This window comes from Amblyomma americanum, chromosome 3 (genome assembly GCF_052857255.1).
Source record: "Amblyomma americanum isolate KBUSLIRL-KWMA chromosome 3, ASM5285725v1, whole genome shotgun sequence".
Classification (NCBI taxonomy): domain Eukaryota; kingdom Metazoa; phylum Arthropoda; class Arachnida; order Ixodida; family Ixodidae; genus Amblyomma; species Amblyomma americanum.
In genome coordinates, this window is record NC_135499.1 from 95968438 (window position 1) to 95984319 (window position 15882).

At 44.7% G+C, this 15882-nt stretch overlaps 1 pseudogene; it reads right to left on the reverse strand.

Annotated features, from left to right (window-relative positions):
- Positions 1-13810: 13810 nt before the first annotated feature.
- Positions 13811-15197, reverse strand: LOC144123151 (legumain pseudogene; annotated as a pseudogene).
- Positions 15198-15882: the final 685 nt, after the last annotated feature.

Consider the following 15882-nt stretch of genomic DNA (forward strand, 5'->3'; position numbering starts at 1 on the left):
ATGTATAGAACATCTCGCGTGTCATAGCCCTCACCCGCTCCTCAGCGGCCATAGCTAACATTCGCGGTGATGACGACTTCCAAAGCATAGCGAGAGAGGCTACCAGTTTGGACAGGGAGAGCGAGAGGCTGCTGCGAAGGCTCAGTGCTCCAATGCATGGAAAAGCTTAGCGCGTCTGTGCTTCTAATTCAGATTAATGCATTATCATATTTTTCTGCTGCGCCGAAAAAGTTCTGAAATTCGAAAGCATCGAAATGGCACCAACAGCTGCAACAAAGAAAATAAAAACAAACGAAACTGTGCAAAGCAAAGTAGACAACCAATTTTAGTTTCATGCCGTCGAATTCGCATATCGAACCGAACTTCCTTCTATTTAAGCGAGTTGCAGCACAGTCGGAATAGATAAGAGGATGATCTCTGTTAGGCAAACCTAGTACGACCAAAACGTTTAATCCAGTTAATATTCGCAAGCAGCAGACAGAGCACAATGCAGCTGGCTTGATTGTTCCCGCATAGTGCTCAACCACCTTAATATATATATATATATATATATATATATATATATATATATATATATATATATATATATATATATATATATATATATATATATATTAAGGAAGCCAACAGTCACCGAAATCAAGATGCATAGGGGAATGTTTTTTTTAAATTTAATATCTAGTGCCAATCAATTAGTTTGTGCCATGAATCATGGCACAAAACAAAAAGATTTGTTTTGGTCGGCCGGCACGCCAACAATCACCTTCGTATTAACGCTGACTCTTAGTCGATATAGGTAACGCCACAAATAAATGGATGACGCGACCACATAGTTTTTTAAAATATTACCTGGATGGAAAGCAGCCACCACCTAACTTCAACCACCCTATTGAAATGCACCAATGATGGAAAGATGAGGTCCTGTATTTGGTTTGGCTGTTAATGGGCACAAAACGTGGATGCAACTATAGTACCACTCTTCTACCCGCAAACCTCGAAGAAATGGTGTCAGACGTTTTTATACCAGCCTAACAATTGTGTAGAATTTATTTGAAGAAGCGAAGCAGTAGCAATTTGATGCGCGCGCAGAGAGAACGTCGCTGCGCAGCTCTCGATTCAGTGGAAGAATTCACGCTTTCGGCCCAACACTAGAGCAGCCAAATAAGAGACTTCTTCCCAGCATTCCCGCTGTCGATGAAGTACGTATGTACCTTTTTAATAAACTCGCATAGGCAGTGGCGCAAGTTTTCCTTCTAGGCATTACCGAGAAACTCTGTGGGCGTGACGGGGTGGGGAAACAATTACGCAGCGTTTGCTAAACTCTCGGTCTCCAGTAACCCACGCGCGTGTTATCCCTTGCGTCCGGCACTCACTGTCGACGGTCCCAAAATGGTGAACATTGCATTTCAAACAGCAGAACGAGGGGGTTTCCTGGCCCTATCTGCGATCCGTTTGAAGAGCTATTCGCGCTCTTTGAACACAGAAGCTCGCGCGAGGGGCCCTCGGCGTGCCTTCATTGCTTAGTCATGATGCTGCGATGACTGGGCGCGTCGCGGGGTGTTCTTTTAACGCTACAACGGGAAGACTTCCGCACAGCGGAAAAGGCAGCGTGGGCGTTGGCGTGTCGAGCAAATGTGACGACAGCGTCGTGGCGTCAAAGCCGTATCACTTCGCGCAGATGGTTCAAACACAGCACAATTATCACGTAGCATAGCAGCATTGACGTCACTACACAATACTTCGCAGGTCTACATAGTCGTGACCGAATTCCACCAACTTATCATAGTGCCTCCAGAAAAAAAATATAGCAATTGCGCAGAAAAAAAATGGTTCAAACCGGAGTCGAACCGGCCTCCTTGGTTCGTGAGGTGGGCGCTGTACCCGTGCACCACCGAGGAACTTCCTGTCTGCTTCGTTAAAGGGATGTCATATGCGCCATGCGGTCGATAAAAAACGTTTATATTATCATACGCAAAAAAGGATAAAAAATAAAATATATTAAAAATAAAATATAAGAAAATAAATAAAAATAAAATATACAATAAAATACAGAAAAAACAGTGCTCGTGCCGCGAAAGGGTATGCAAAGAGGACTCCAGGCCATGCAAGCGACCCTTCAGCGTTATCCCGTCGCACCTCTTAGGGCAGAGCTCAAGTGTTCAACTTGGTAAGTGTCTAGTGCTTTCATTGAAAAAGGCTTTTCCAAATCGGACATTGCAGCCTTGCTGGCGCATGTTATGCAAGCCGCAATGCAGTTGCACTGGAACGATGCGAGCCATCAACAAAACCGCATCTCTAAGCTTGACTCCGGCTCAGGATTTCACCTGCCATCTAAGTTAATATTTCGTCAAGGGACTTTATTCCATCGTTTTCGGTTGGCGTTGCCTACACCAAACACTACCTTAACAAGATCGGAATAGAAACAAACGAAAATTGCGTACAGTGCCACACTCCAGAGACTATTGGACACCTTCTTTGCTAGTGCCCGAACTACAGTCATGAGAGGAGAACGCTGGAAGCGAGCGTGAGACAACAGGACTCTCGCCCTCTCTCCGAAGAAACTCTTCTAGGCGCCAGGGTGAAAAGTGCTGATTGGTGGCGTGTGATGAAGGCCGTGACCAAGTTTTTATGTGAAACAGGCTTAGATACCCGTTTGTGACCGCCTGTGAACTGCCTACATGGTTTACACGGTTTACGGTCTGACATGCGTGATAGTGGACATTTGTGTGTTCAAGGAGCCCCTACTCCAATATGTGTTGACTCACGTGTGTGCTCAAGACATGAATTTCGCGTCTGTCTACTCATCGCGATGTGAGTGCTAGCCAGTGTATGTGTGTGAACATCACCCATGAAACTCATTGTATTATGCAATCACCATCCTTCATTCGCTCTTTTCCTTTCCTCCCCTTCCCCTTTCCCCAGTGTCAAGTAGCAGGCCAGGGTCATGTCACCACCGGCAGACCTATCCTCCTTTTCCTCTCATTAAAACTCCTTTCTCACTCTCTGTAGTGTGTTATTCATGGGTACAAACACAACATGGTGCTAAAACAAGCGCATAGAAGGGCGCAATGTCTGTGTGTGTGGTTTTTGAGGCCGGTGTTGCTCGTACATATAAGTAACTCACGGATGCAGCTAAACCTGAAAGCCAATTAAACCCCATTACAGCTTTCCTTCCGTTCATTTCTAGTACAACCGGCCTGCATGTTCCTATTTTAGCCCGCTATCATGGCGCACTGTCTTTAAGTGTGGTTTTTGCATCCGGTGTTCCTCGTTCCGATTAACTACTGCAGTTAAACATAAAAAACCCACTGGGCGCCTTCGTTTTAGTGTCGCCTGAATTTTTCTTTCCTCGAAATTGTTTCTTCGAAGTCGAAATCGTTAGCAGTGGCTTGTCCTGCGCGTGCGCATGAAAAAGGACTCAGTTATAACTGGCCCTGCCGTCCCCGTAGAGGCATAGATTTGGTTTGTTCAAATTGGCGCATGCACTCTTGTGCACGCAACAGCAAAAATTCCCTATGAACACTCAAAACCGCATAGTCCCCGCTTTGTTCATTTGTTTCATGTAACGGCACGGCGAGCGCCAGGAAACACACAAAAAGAAAAAAAGTAAATAAAACGCACAAGCGCTTCTGTGTGTTCCTTTGTTTTTGTTTTGTTTGTTATGCGCCTGCCATGCCTGAATGGCAAAATACGAGAAATGCGCATTTTACGAAATGTTCAGGTAGTAACTCATGCAAAGCGTGGCGAATGTTACAATATCTTTCTTCATTTGCCCGAGTAGAAAGGTACGGCATTCCGCTAGTTGGCTCCACAAAACAGTATAAAAACTAACCGCGTTCCAGAATCGCGGGAAACCATCGTCAACGGGAATTATCTTTACAATGTATCACGTAGAAATGGTTTCTGCTGCTGTGGAGAATCTACGATAAGCGCGACTTCTCGACCACAAGAGAAAAAATCGTGCCCTATGACACGGTGGTCGTGGCATGTAGCCGGCAGCAGTACGCGCTCGCTTTAAGGTACGCGGGAGACCGCAAGGACCGTCTGCTGACCACTAACCGCTCTTCAAACGCATCCCAGTTAGCCCGAAGAGAGTTCCTGGAGTCGCATTCAAAACGCAACGACCATACGTTTGATCCGCCAAAAGGGAGCGCCCGGTCGCCCGAGATAAGACTCGGTCAGAGGACGCGCTGACTCGGTCAAGGGCCCGCGCCGTTTCCTGGCGACTGATAGAATCAGTTATCTGAGGCAGCGTTAGAAAGCGATCAGGCATGGTTTGTTGTTGTGTGCAACAGTGTCATGGTTTCTTATTTACGTTTTGACAGCTTCTGTATACAGGAAAAGACGCCAGGAGAGTTAGTTTGGTTTATGGTTTATGGGGGTGTAATGTCCCAAAGCTACTCAGGCTATGAGAGACGCCGTAGTGAAGATCTCCGTAAATTTCGGCCAGCTGGGGTTCTTTAACGTGCACTGACATCGCACAGTACACGGGCCTCCATCTAAATGCGACCGCCGCGGCAGGCACCGAACCCGCGTCTTTCGGGTCAGCAGCCGAGCGTCATAACCAGTGAGCCACCACGGCGGCCCCAGGTGGTTACCTGCTGCAGACTCCTCACCCACCTATATGCGGCTTCCCGACAGCAGCGCCGAAGTCTACCGCAAAGCTCGAAGAAAAAATTTGATGGTTTAGCACTGCTAATCACGAAGTGTTTTGTGAAAGCACCATTTTTTCATGTGGACGCAACCGTCATGTATACCTAAAAGCGCTATTGAGCCAGAGAGCCCAGGGAGCCTGTTAGGCGCGTATTCATCGTTTTAAGCGTCAGTACGAAGTTATGCAATGTACAGCATGGTACACTGCTAAAGGGAACATGCGGTCGAGCGAAATTGACATTCCGCGAGCCGCTGCTGTGGAGAGCCGGAAAGAATGCCGAGCTGATTATGGTCCGGAGTTTTATTTTTTTTTGGCATTCTGCCCTCGTGCATGGATCTCATTTTTCGCACCCACAACGCATCGATTACCTCTTCTTGCTGTTGAATTGGCTTTTTCGATTGTGTGGTCGCGTTTCGTGCGAAATAAGCAACTTTTTATCCGGACTAGATTATCCACGTGTGAGTGACTTGATTCATATGCCACTAAACGCGTAGAGTACACGTGCGCGTACAGTATACAGTACACGTCCCCTCTAACATGCTTGAACCAACGACCCTTCGTTGCAGCTACATTGCCAAGAAGGGTCCTTGGTTCAAGCGTGTGCTATGGTGCGGAGCTATATGCTGCGCAAGATCAACCTCCTGCCTGGCTGCCTTTACTCGATGCATATGTGCGTCTCCTGGAATTTGTATGCGCGGGCAAAGTGAAAGCAGAATGCTGGTGTCACTGTGCATGACAGGGCGCGGGATGAGATCTGGTTAAGTCGGGCTTGAAGCCTGTTAGGGTGGAAGTATTTTCTTGCTATGTAGAAACGGAAGACCGTTCGTGGCGTATGCGTTGCGTGCCCGCCTGGCACTACAAAGGCCTGGGTTCTAACCCTAATGGCAGCGATTTCTTTTTCTTAGAACGAGAGAACATGAGAGAGGGCGCAAGAGACCTCAGGAATAGGCAAGGTGCCAACCTTGTCGAGCACTGCGCTACTTGCATGGATTGTAGAACGTTGTTTTCGGGAGCGGGGATTCTGAGCAGAAGCGAATTAAAAACAACCCGTGAAACGATAAAGGCTGATTATATTTAAAGAGCTGGGTATGAATGTGTGAACGATACTTACCTTTTTTTGTATAATGCAGAAAACACGTTCCATTCAAATTTTTGAGGATAACATGTGATGCGATTCTTTTTTCTTTATTCTCATGTGTGCGACTGCGCTGGTCTGAGTGTATTTAGAGCTGTGTGTGCGTCGCTGATTAAACAGTTGTCAGTCCAGCGCTGTGTTCATCCTTCTTCTCTCCCTTCTTCTTTTCTTTGGCCGCGTGCTGTTGCGCTGAAAAACTTTGGCCTTGAATCAAGTATACAAACTAGCCCAAGAACTAACTCTACTGAAGAGATAACACTTGCTGTGAACACATTTTGCGGCCAACTTACGGTGTCGGGTTTTCCTTCGCATTGGCACATAATGCTTTCGTGTTAATAAAAAATTGTTCCCCGTGTTCGGTCAGACGTTTTCAAGCGTCGGATGCAGCTTTCTGGCATAAAAGAAGACCATTTGCAATTTATTCAAAAAGCCTGTCAACGTGGTACCCAAGATCACAAAACACTTTCGAGCTGAGCGACGCATTCGCCTGCCAAGGCTGTACTGCGCGTTGGGGATTACAAGTCACATTTCGGTAGGCAAGGAGGTTGCAGCAGACGGTGCTTGTTGCATGTCTCTTTCCATTCATCTGGAGAGAAAGCGAGAGGTGCGTGTTACGTGTAGAGCTCAGAGTGACGTCAGGCCGTGGGCGTGTCTCTTCGGCGCTCTGCGACCGCCGGGCGACCGCTGGGCCCGTCAAGAAAGCTGAAATTCCGTACACCGTAGCGCCGCAGAGAAACACATTTTCTGAGGTCTAGTGATAAACATCGGATGAGCTGATGATTCTCTGCAACGTCATCATTACACCCAAAAACCTTTCATAATTAAAACTTAATCAACAGATGCTGGTCAGCTTGTCCAGTGATTGTCATGTGGAACTAGTTGCTTAGCGTCCGTCATGACGACGGTAATGATGGCAGAAGGTAGAATACATTAACTCAAAATGCTTTTCTTTTAAATTGCTTATATATGTTTGAAACATCATCTGTAGTGTAATCATAAAACTCCCCCCAACATCAGTTTTTACGCACCCAATTCACGTGGCAACCTTGCGCCGCTTATTAAATCTTGTCCTTGATATCTCTCTGCCCTCAGAATTACTCTGGTACAGAGAATTCACTAATGGCTAATGGAGCAGCTTTGGTGCTGAATACTTCAATTAGATACTCATACTTAACCTATAGGCTGGACACTTGTGGCGATATTTTGTTCCTCACTTAGCGAAAATTAATACGTTTTGAGTATAGCGCGGGACAATGATCTTGCATTTTAAACATATTTTTTATTCAAGAATGCACCGAAACTATGCCGGAAATAGGTCCCTCGAAATTTCATTCTTTGTATTAGAAATATCTTCTTATAATCTGTTTTGAAGCATGCTTCAAGCACACTTCAAATACATGAAAAAATATACATGTAGAAATACCATCTTGTCATCGTATTGAAAGTGTACTTTCGTAAATATGAAATTAATTAGTCCGAAGTATACTCCAATTCTAACAAACAGGCTGCCCTCGTAAACTTATTGCAGCACACTTCTGCCTGCCGTGTAAAAATTTAGTCCTCGAACTTGCATTTCGGGAAATCGCATGCGCATGTTGGCAATTCGTTAAAAGTGCACTTTCGTAATTATGATAAGAACAGAGCAGTCCTCGTAAAAGTATTACCAGCACATTTCAAGATGTCGTGGAACAATCTAGTGCCCGACATCACATTTCGGGGAATAGTCAAATCTCTTTCTTTTCTCTCGTCCTTTCGTTGATCATAACTTCTAGCAGGGGCAAGCACCACTTAATTACATACCGTATACATACCGCATACCGTATGCATTGTAATGTACTGTAATCTATTTATTCTACATTTTAGAGTATATTTAATAAATTATAATGTATCTATGCGCATTTTAGTGTACTATTTTGTATATTCATTACGTGCTGGCAAAAGCTGTATTAGGACATACTGGTAAGAATTTTAAAAATACTTTTCCTAGCATACATAGAAAGATTTCGTTTTCGTATTTACGAATAATGGAAAAAACAAAATTAGGATTCAATTATTATAATAAGTTCGAAATGCAATTTTACCACAGCTTCTTTTCGCTAAGGGATGTGCCAACTGCAGACCTTTGGGCGTGAGTGAGCAGCAACTGAATAATATTCCCCACGAAGCTCCAGACTTTACAAGAGCAATAAAGCAGAGGAACCCGAGACGAAGCAGCATTAATATAGCTTGTTGTGGGTTATCGGGACCCCGAAGACGGATGGTTGGACACAGGTCTCAAAGTGATCGGTACCTACTAGGGCTGGCATCGGAACATGATACCCGCTCACCGAACAAAAAATTTAATTTCGCTCTGGGTTGTATATAGGCTCCTGCTCAGCCCTATGTTCGGAAGCCGGCAAAAGGCGTCGGAAGGCCGAGGTTGATCCCCAAGCTCGGCCCATGGTATTTCAGCACGGCCGGCCCATGCAGTCTTGGTCAATTAGCCCTGATAAAGCGGATTTGATGCAGAGCTCATTTTGCCTTTGGCTCTGTGTGAAAAAACTGCGGACTGGCAAGACAATGACAGCCTCACCGCGGCATTTTCATGGAGATTACTTCGATCTTCCATGAAAGGACTCAGTGCCATTATTTCTTTAGTGTGTATTAATTGAACGGCTAGTGTGATAATCGTGGCTTGTCTTTGTAATTTCTGCCACGATGCAAACGTAAGACTTCCAGTTTTGTTCCTCGTCATAGCCAAAGCTGAAATTAAAGCACCGTCATTTAAGTTTATCTTCTCTGCGTTTTATATTTTCACGTTTGTGTCAGTTCATTCTAAACACTAGTGTATCACGGTCCGCAAAAGTACCCTCTGAACGACCAAAAAAACGGATCGAGTAGGTTCACACGCTATACGCGATTTTAAGTTCCACTTCATGAATTTCACGCCTGGAAATCGAAATACCGGCAAGTGAAAAGAGGAACAGGAGTTTGCGTCTGCGATCGACGCCGCCTCCGAGGGTAGTATCTAGAGCACGCCGCAATGTATACTCTTCATTAAGTAGGGTTTCACGCGATAGCGTATACAGATCGTTCTGTCGAAAAGCCGTCACCGTAACATAGGATTGAGAGGAAGGCCTCATAAACATGGCGGAAATACTCGCAGATGTTTCGAATCAAATAAAGAAATTCGGCGGCATTGGGTCTCACTCCCACGCCCTCTGCGCGATAGTCGGCCACGCAACGCATATGCTAAAACCAGCCGTTTGTCGAAGGGGGGGGCCAAGTGAACGCGTTGTGGTGTGTATGACAGACAGTGAAGTGTTTTGGGGATGCGTACCAATGCTCTAGTAATTAAAAATAAATACAAATACAAATATACGAATTACGCGTCAGAAAATAAGAAAAAAGTGCTATCGCGTCTACTATTAAGGAGAAGCCTAGGCGTCTTCCTATTTTTTTTTATTGGTGTGCTCGAGTGGTCCTAGGCACAGCAACTGAAGCGAAATTCTAGAGCAGGTAGTGAATTTCATGGCTATTGTTTGCCCTGAAGCGAAGCTTGCCAAAAAAAAGCAAGAAACGAGCACTTTGCTTCTAGCGCAGCATTTCCGCACTATGATTTCTTCAGCAGCACACCTCTCCAGCGCCCTACAAATGTGCTCACGAACTTACCTTCGTACAAGAACGTTGGTTCACGCACTGAATTGATGGTCATACGGAAGTGCTGAATTGAAATCCAAGCATATGACAGCCAAAAACTGAAACCGTCCCGAACGCGTCCAGCTTTCAGCGTTATGCCGAGATTTTCGAGAGCCTTACTTACCTGCATGAAAAAAATAGCGTAAATCCGAGACATGCCTGCATTGTTGCTTGCGCGACTGGGGTTTACTCCGCAACGTCCTGGAAGCGGTTGGCAATCGTGGCCGGTTGCGCTCGTGGGGAGGACGTTTGCGTGCACAGGTCTGCGATCTCCAGTTTGACATCGCTTCTGTGTTGCACTCCGACTAATTTAAAGTGTTTAGCTAAAGCAAGGCGCTCACTTTTAGCGAATAAATCTATCTCATTCGTAGAATTATTTAAACGTGTTAATGCTTCCAGGCTGAACATAGATGGTGTTCGCTTGAGTGTCGCCATCTCTGCGCGAACGCAACGCCATCTGTAGTTCGTGAAAATCGACAATCGACCAGAAATTATAGCAACACTGGCTGTGCGATATCCCGAATACCTGGTAATAATTATATATGTCGTCATATAAGTAAAGTGAGAGCCGAAGCGAATGCAGTTTTTGAAATTAATAATAATATTATAATAATTGGTTTTCGGGGAAAGGAAATGGCGCAGTATCTGTCTCATATATCGTTGGACACCTGAACCGCGCCGTAAGGGAAGGTATAAAGGATGGAGTGAAAGAAGAAAGCAAGAAAGAGGTGCCGTAGTGGAGGGCTCCGGAATAATTTCGACCACCTGGGGATCTTTAACTTGCACTGACATCGCACAGCACACGGGCGCCTTAGCGTTTTGCCTCCATAAAAACGCAGCCGCCGCGGTCGGGTTCGAACCCTGGAACTCCGGATCAGTAGCCGAGCGCCCTAACCACTGAGCCACCGCGGCGGGTTTTTTTTTTTTTTTGAAATGCAGTGATTTCATTTTTTGGATGGGATAGGATAAAATAAACTTTGTTGCACTTGTTTCTATACATTTCTGAGTGCAGAGGTCGTCTTCATCTTTCGATGTCATCGCCCTCTTCAGCGAGTGGAGCTCTTATTCCAGGGCCCCATTGCATCTGGCAGCTTTCACAGCATGTTGTACCAGCCTTCGTCGGAAGGCTAGATTGTGGCTGGAAAGCGCTTCCTCCCACTGCTCCCGACACGGTTCTTTCTGATTATGGAAACTATAATTGTTCTTGCACTCTCACGTTGTGTGATACACCGTGGGTCTGCCTCCGCATTTGGGGCACGTGTCCCTGTACTGCGTTGGATACATCTTATTTAATGCGAAAAGATTAGCTAGGGTTTCTGTTTGGAGCCTCCTCCACATGACCGCCTCTTCCTGAGTCAGGCTAGAGTGCGGTTCCGGATATCTTTTCCTTACTCCCCTGTAGTAGTTGGTGGGCATTACGTTTTCTGAGGCCCCCTCCGGCCTGAGTGGATGAGAGGCTCGGTTCGTGTAAGCTCGAGCTGTCTCATTGGCCCTTAGGTTGCCCCATACTTCCGCATGTCCGGGTAACCAGAAAATAACTTGCCTTGCCTGGTACTTTGTTGGAGCCACTTGTGCTAGCACCTGTCTTGCACATTTACCTATCCTTCCTTTCATATAGTTCCTACACGCCTCTTTCGAGTCCGTTAGGATGGTTAAAGATTTTTCGATCCGGTTGCCTTCGGCGATCGCTAGAGCAACTGCGAGTTCCTCGCCCTCATCACCCGTACCGTTTTTAATGGATGCTCTCGCAAATTCTGCGCCCTTTCAGTTGAGTGCTACCGCTGCCACTCTCACGTCTCTTCCTCTATATCCGGACGCGTCCACATATACTGTATTTTCTATGACCACCTGTTTCTCTTCTATGTATTTTGCTCTCGCCTTTCTCCTAGCCGGGTGGAGGTTTGGGTCAATGTTTTGGAGAGCGAGCACACTTTGATAGTGGCTCTGATGTTGTCGAGGATGTCTGGTTCCTTTTCTAGTATTTTTTCTAAGCTGTATCCAACTTTTCTAAGATTCTACTGCCGCTTCTTGTTTGCACCAACCTTTCATTTTGCGTCTCTTGCTGTGCCTCTTCCAGCTCTTCGAATGTACTGTGAATGCCGAGTGCTTGTAACTTCTCGTTTGCTGTACGCGTCGGCAGATGAAGGGCCGTTTTATACGCCTTCCAAATGATTGCTTTGATTCGGTCTCTTTCCCTTTGGGTTGTTTGGACGTACGATAGGGAGTAGGTCACCATACTTGGAAGTTGATTTGGCAGCTACCAAGAGACATTGGTAGATGCGGCCCGTGATGACCCTTTTGCGAATTATATCACTGTTAAATTTGAAATCTCTGCAGTAGCAGTTATTGCATGGAAAAAAGGAACACGATTTCGACTTATGGTATTGTTATGAACTAAGAAGCTCTTCTTTTCGTCCTATTACAGATAAACGAGAACATAATCCGGAGCACAGCTGGTTAAACCTGAGAAGTGATGCAGTGCGAGGAATCAGTTATAACCAGTATCGTAAATATTCTAATAGCGTCCTTGTGAATATAATATACGAAGCTTTTTAACACTTTTCTCGTCTGTTGGCAGTTGAAGAGTCAGTGTGCTGCATTGAAATGCGGTTAGTTCGGTACTTCGGTCTTATGACTTATGTTTTAATAGAGTGGATTTTCACAATATAAGAAAAATGCCGATATTAGCGTTTTCATCTCATTTTTGATTGATAATTTTTTTATAATGTCATTACTTATTCAATTCAAAATCGTGTTATTGCTGCTCAGTGCGGCACGCGTAGCCTGGCCAATACTCTCGCGTGCACTGCGGTACTTGGAAAGATGCCTTCAGCTGAGGTCCAAATAAAACCTCAAAGTCGTAGTGCAGCTGAATGAAAAATGAAAGAAACGGTGAGTTCACAGATATGTACTTTAGGGGGAACATTTTATAGCCGAAACAGCCAATACAAACTTAGCAGAAAGATGCACACCCGTGGCTTAATGCGTTGCGCCTGTTGTTCGTCGTCGTGTGCCATCGCCGAAGTTTTCTGTTCCTTGCAACAACTAATCTTGGACTCAAAGGGCTGCAGCCGAGCAGAAACAAGTTTATCTATGAAATGGGGGAGAACGTGTATTAATTTATATGCGGGTTGATTGTGCCTGCGCACTGAATTGATGTGCAAAATGTTATGTGGTTTATTTATTTCGCATAACCTGAACCACCAAAGGATTGCATAGGGGAGTTGGTTATAAGAAGGAAAATTAGAACATAGAAGTGGCAGATGACCAGTGGAGAGAATGCAAACTTTGAATAAGCAGTATGATATGTCAAAAAGAAAGAGAGCGAAGAGAATTTAACTAGAAAATAGAAGCGGAAAGAAGACACGAATAACAATATAATAAATAGGAAAACGGCAAAAATGCAGTAATAAGCACTTTGGCGATATAAAAAAAAAGCGTGAAAAATTCTTGAATGAAATGAACGCAATCTGATATTGACGCGATTTATGCGGGAGGGTGGTTCCAGTCTTTAGGTACGTTTGACAAGAATGAATAGTAAAAAGTGTTAGTGTGGCAATGAGGAAGACCAACTTTGTGACGACGGTCCACACGTGAGGAGCGGTAGCGAAGAAACTTCATGAATTCACTGTGTAGAGAGACTCTTGACAGATTTTATGAAACAAGCAAATATCAAAAACTTGCGGCACAATGGCAGAGAAGGTAAACCTACGCTAAACCTTATTAATGTTATGCTGGCTGTTCGGTTATAATTAGGGAGAACAAATCGAATAGCACTATTTTCAACCACTTTAACTGCGTAAGGTGAAATAAGTTGATTACAATTTTACATGGCACGAGCATTTTCAAGTTTGGGTTGTGCAAGATGTTTATAAAGAAGATGCTTTATTGAAATAGGAGATTTGCTGAAATTACGTTTTAAGTATACTAACGTGCGATTGGTATTGATAGCAATTTGGTCAAAGTGAGCTTTCCAATTTAATGCAGAAGTAATGGTTATGCCAAACAAAGAAATCAAGAAACATAAAAAATGTCCTGATATCTAGCTGCAAGGCTTCTGCAAAACAGATTTTACTGGAGCACTTGTTCTCACGCGCTGAGCATGTATTTGAATGCTACTCGAAAACGCAAGGCCATCATTGATAGCGAGTATTTGTATCAAAATTTCGGCTGTAAACGCGGCATATGAATTGTTCGGTGACAGAAAAACGTCTTTTAATTATTCTTGAGGCAGCCTCAGCATACCAGTTAATGACACCGTAAGAACTCGTTAAGTACACATACGAAACGCTGTTGACAGCGGAAGGAAACAGATGAATTTATTCATCCACCATACCCAGTTATTAGACGATGCCGGTGAGTGATGGGTGAGTACAAGCTTTCTCCATTGCTTCTTCAATGCGGTGGATGTTGTACTTCGACTCGCACATGTTGACCAAGACACTGAGGTGACCAAGTGCATATGAGTTGTCGGATAGTTTGAAGCAAAGGTCGTTAAAGTGACGCACAACCTTCTTGTAACAATCAAAGTTTTTCAGCGGTTGCATGGGACCAAGAAGCGACCTTATATCCTCGGAGCTTCCTTTGGCAACAAACTTCACGATTTCGGTGACTTTGTCATCAAGAAAACGCCTGTTACGAAGGGTTCGCCTTAGCTCCCGTTTCAAGGCTCTCTTAACATCATTATCAGAGGACTCTTCTAGCTTTTTTCTTAATATGGCTAAGGGCACATCAGGGCTCGGCACAGGATCAAACGGCACGTCATTGTAACTGTTGGACTTTGTCCGCCTAAAGCCTTGGAACTCGGCTACCGGGCGCTTTGCGACCCTCATGTCACCAAACTGCATAACGTGGCTTGTAGTGACCCTCTTTTTAACTATGCTATATTGGTCGCTCAATTTCTCTTTGCTTAGATCTGCGCGGTCTGAATCCTCCATCCAGCTCACGCTGTATAGGTCACCCAAGGCAGTACCGCGGTAGGAGTCAAAGTAGCAAGCATATGAATTCTCACTTGCATTGGCTGCTGTCGTGGCGTAGACTTTAATATTTTTCGGAAGAAGGCCTTTGAATATAGAACCTGAATGACAGGCTTCAACGTATATGGTCATCTTGGCGAACTTTTTTTCCTTGGACATTTCTTTTATTACGTTTACGAACTGAGTGGAATGCAGGTATTCATTGGGAAACAACAGTACACCTACCCCTCCGTGGTCAGAAAAGTAGACAAATACATGGTCCCTCGGACCACTGCGAATAACTTTGCCACTGCCACCTTTCACTTTCTTTCCTTGAAGTATATCGAGAAAATTTTGAGGGGTCACGTGGTTCCCAGTGTAATCCTTAGGGACTCCCGCATATAAGTCTTTTCCTTTTGGGTGGTTGATTATTACACCAGGCGTTGGGTTCATGCGGTCGTACGCAATATCGTCGTACATCATGACAACGATACGCTCGTCGGGGATGCCGTGATTGTGAAGCACATGATAAGCGTGGCACACATCGGCTTGGTGCCGGTAGTTTCCGTAACTCTTAGAGCCTGCTACGAGAAGGCCCCAAATCTTCACTTCATTGCCTTCTGCATCTGCGGTAGGCTCCTCGTTCTCTTGTGTGAACGCATCCGATAGTGCAACGGTCCAAAGAAGCACGGAAACTAGCTGTAAATATATCATTCTTGTAGCGCGGCCACGGATTGCGTATGTACAGAGGTGAAGTGAAGAAGGTGCCCTTTCGGAAATCCTGCAATTGTAAAATATTCGTATCATAAATAATTCGTGGTGCTTACGTCAACAAAACAAATACGAAGTGCAAAACTTAGGTTCCACCTGTGAGGCTAATTATTTAAAAGCTGACGTGACCGACCGTTGCGCCACATCGTCTTTTCCGGAGATATCAATTACTTCCTATTAAGAAAATGTTGCCGATAATTCATGACCCTTCTTAATTTCAGTGTTTCCTTCGTAATACAAAATGGAGTTACATTGGAAAGCCGTCGAGACGTGAGGTTGGCTGCTGCCCCAGGTGGGCTAAATGAAAAGCATTTAGAATTTTCAGAAATGCTCAACGCATGAGCCTAAGTCTCAGCGTAAGAAAGCGAAGATAAAAAAGGGTTCACTAAGCCTGTCATTGTTTTTAACAGGCCTTTGCTATGCTGACGTAAGACAGAGTGAATGTGCTTTTAATAGGAATATAGAAAAAAATGCGTTTAGAGGAGCAGCTGACGTTTTGCCACTAGTAATTCAATGGTCGGGTGCGGAGGTAGTGCACGTCGTCGGTTCCCACACCTGACTTCCTATCACTAGAGGCTTTTCCGGCTTTCAAACTGTGGTACAATCCTTTCTGTTTCTTAATGTTTGTGTTTTTTATTAGTGCTGTACTTGCCTGTTTATGTACTAAGTATGGTGTTGGGAATCATTTT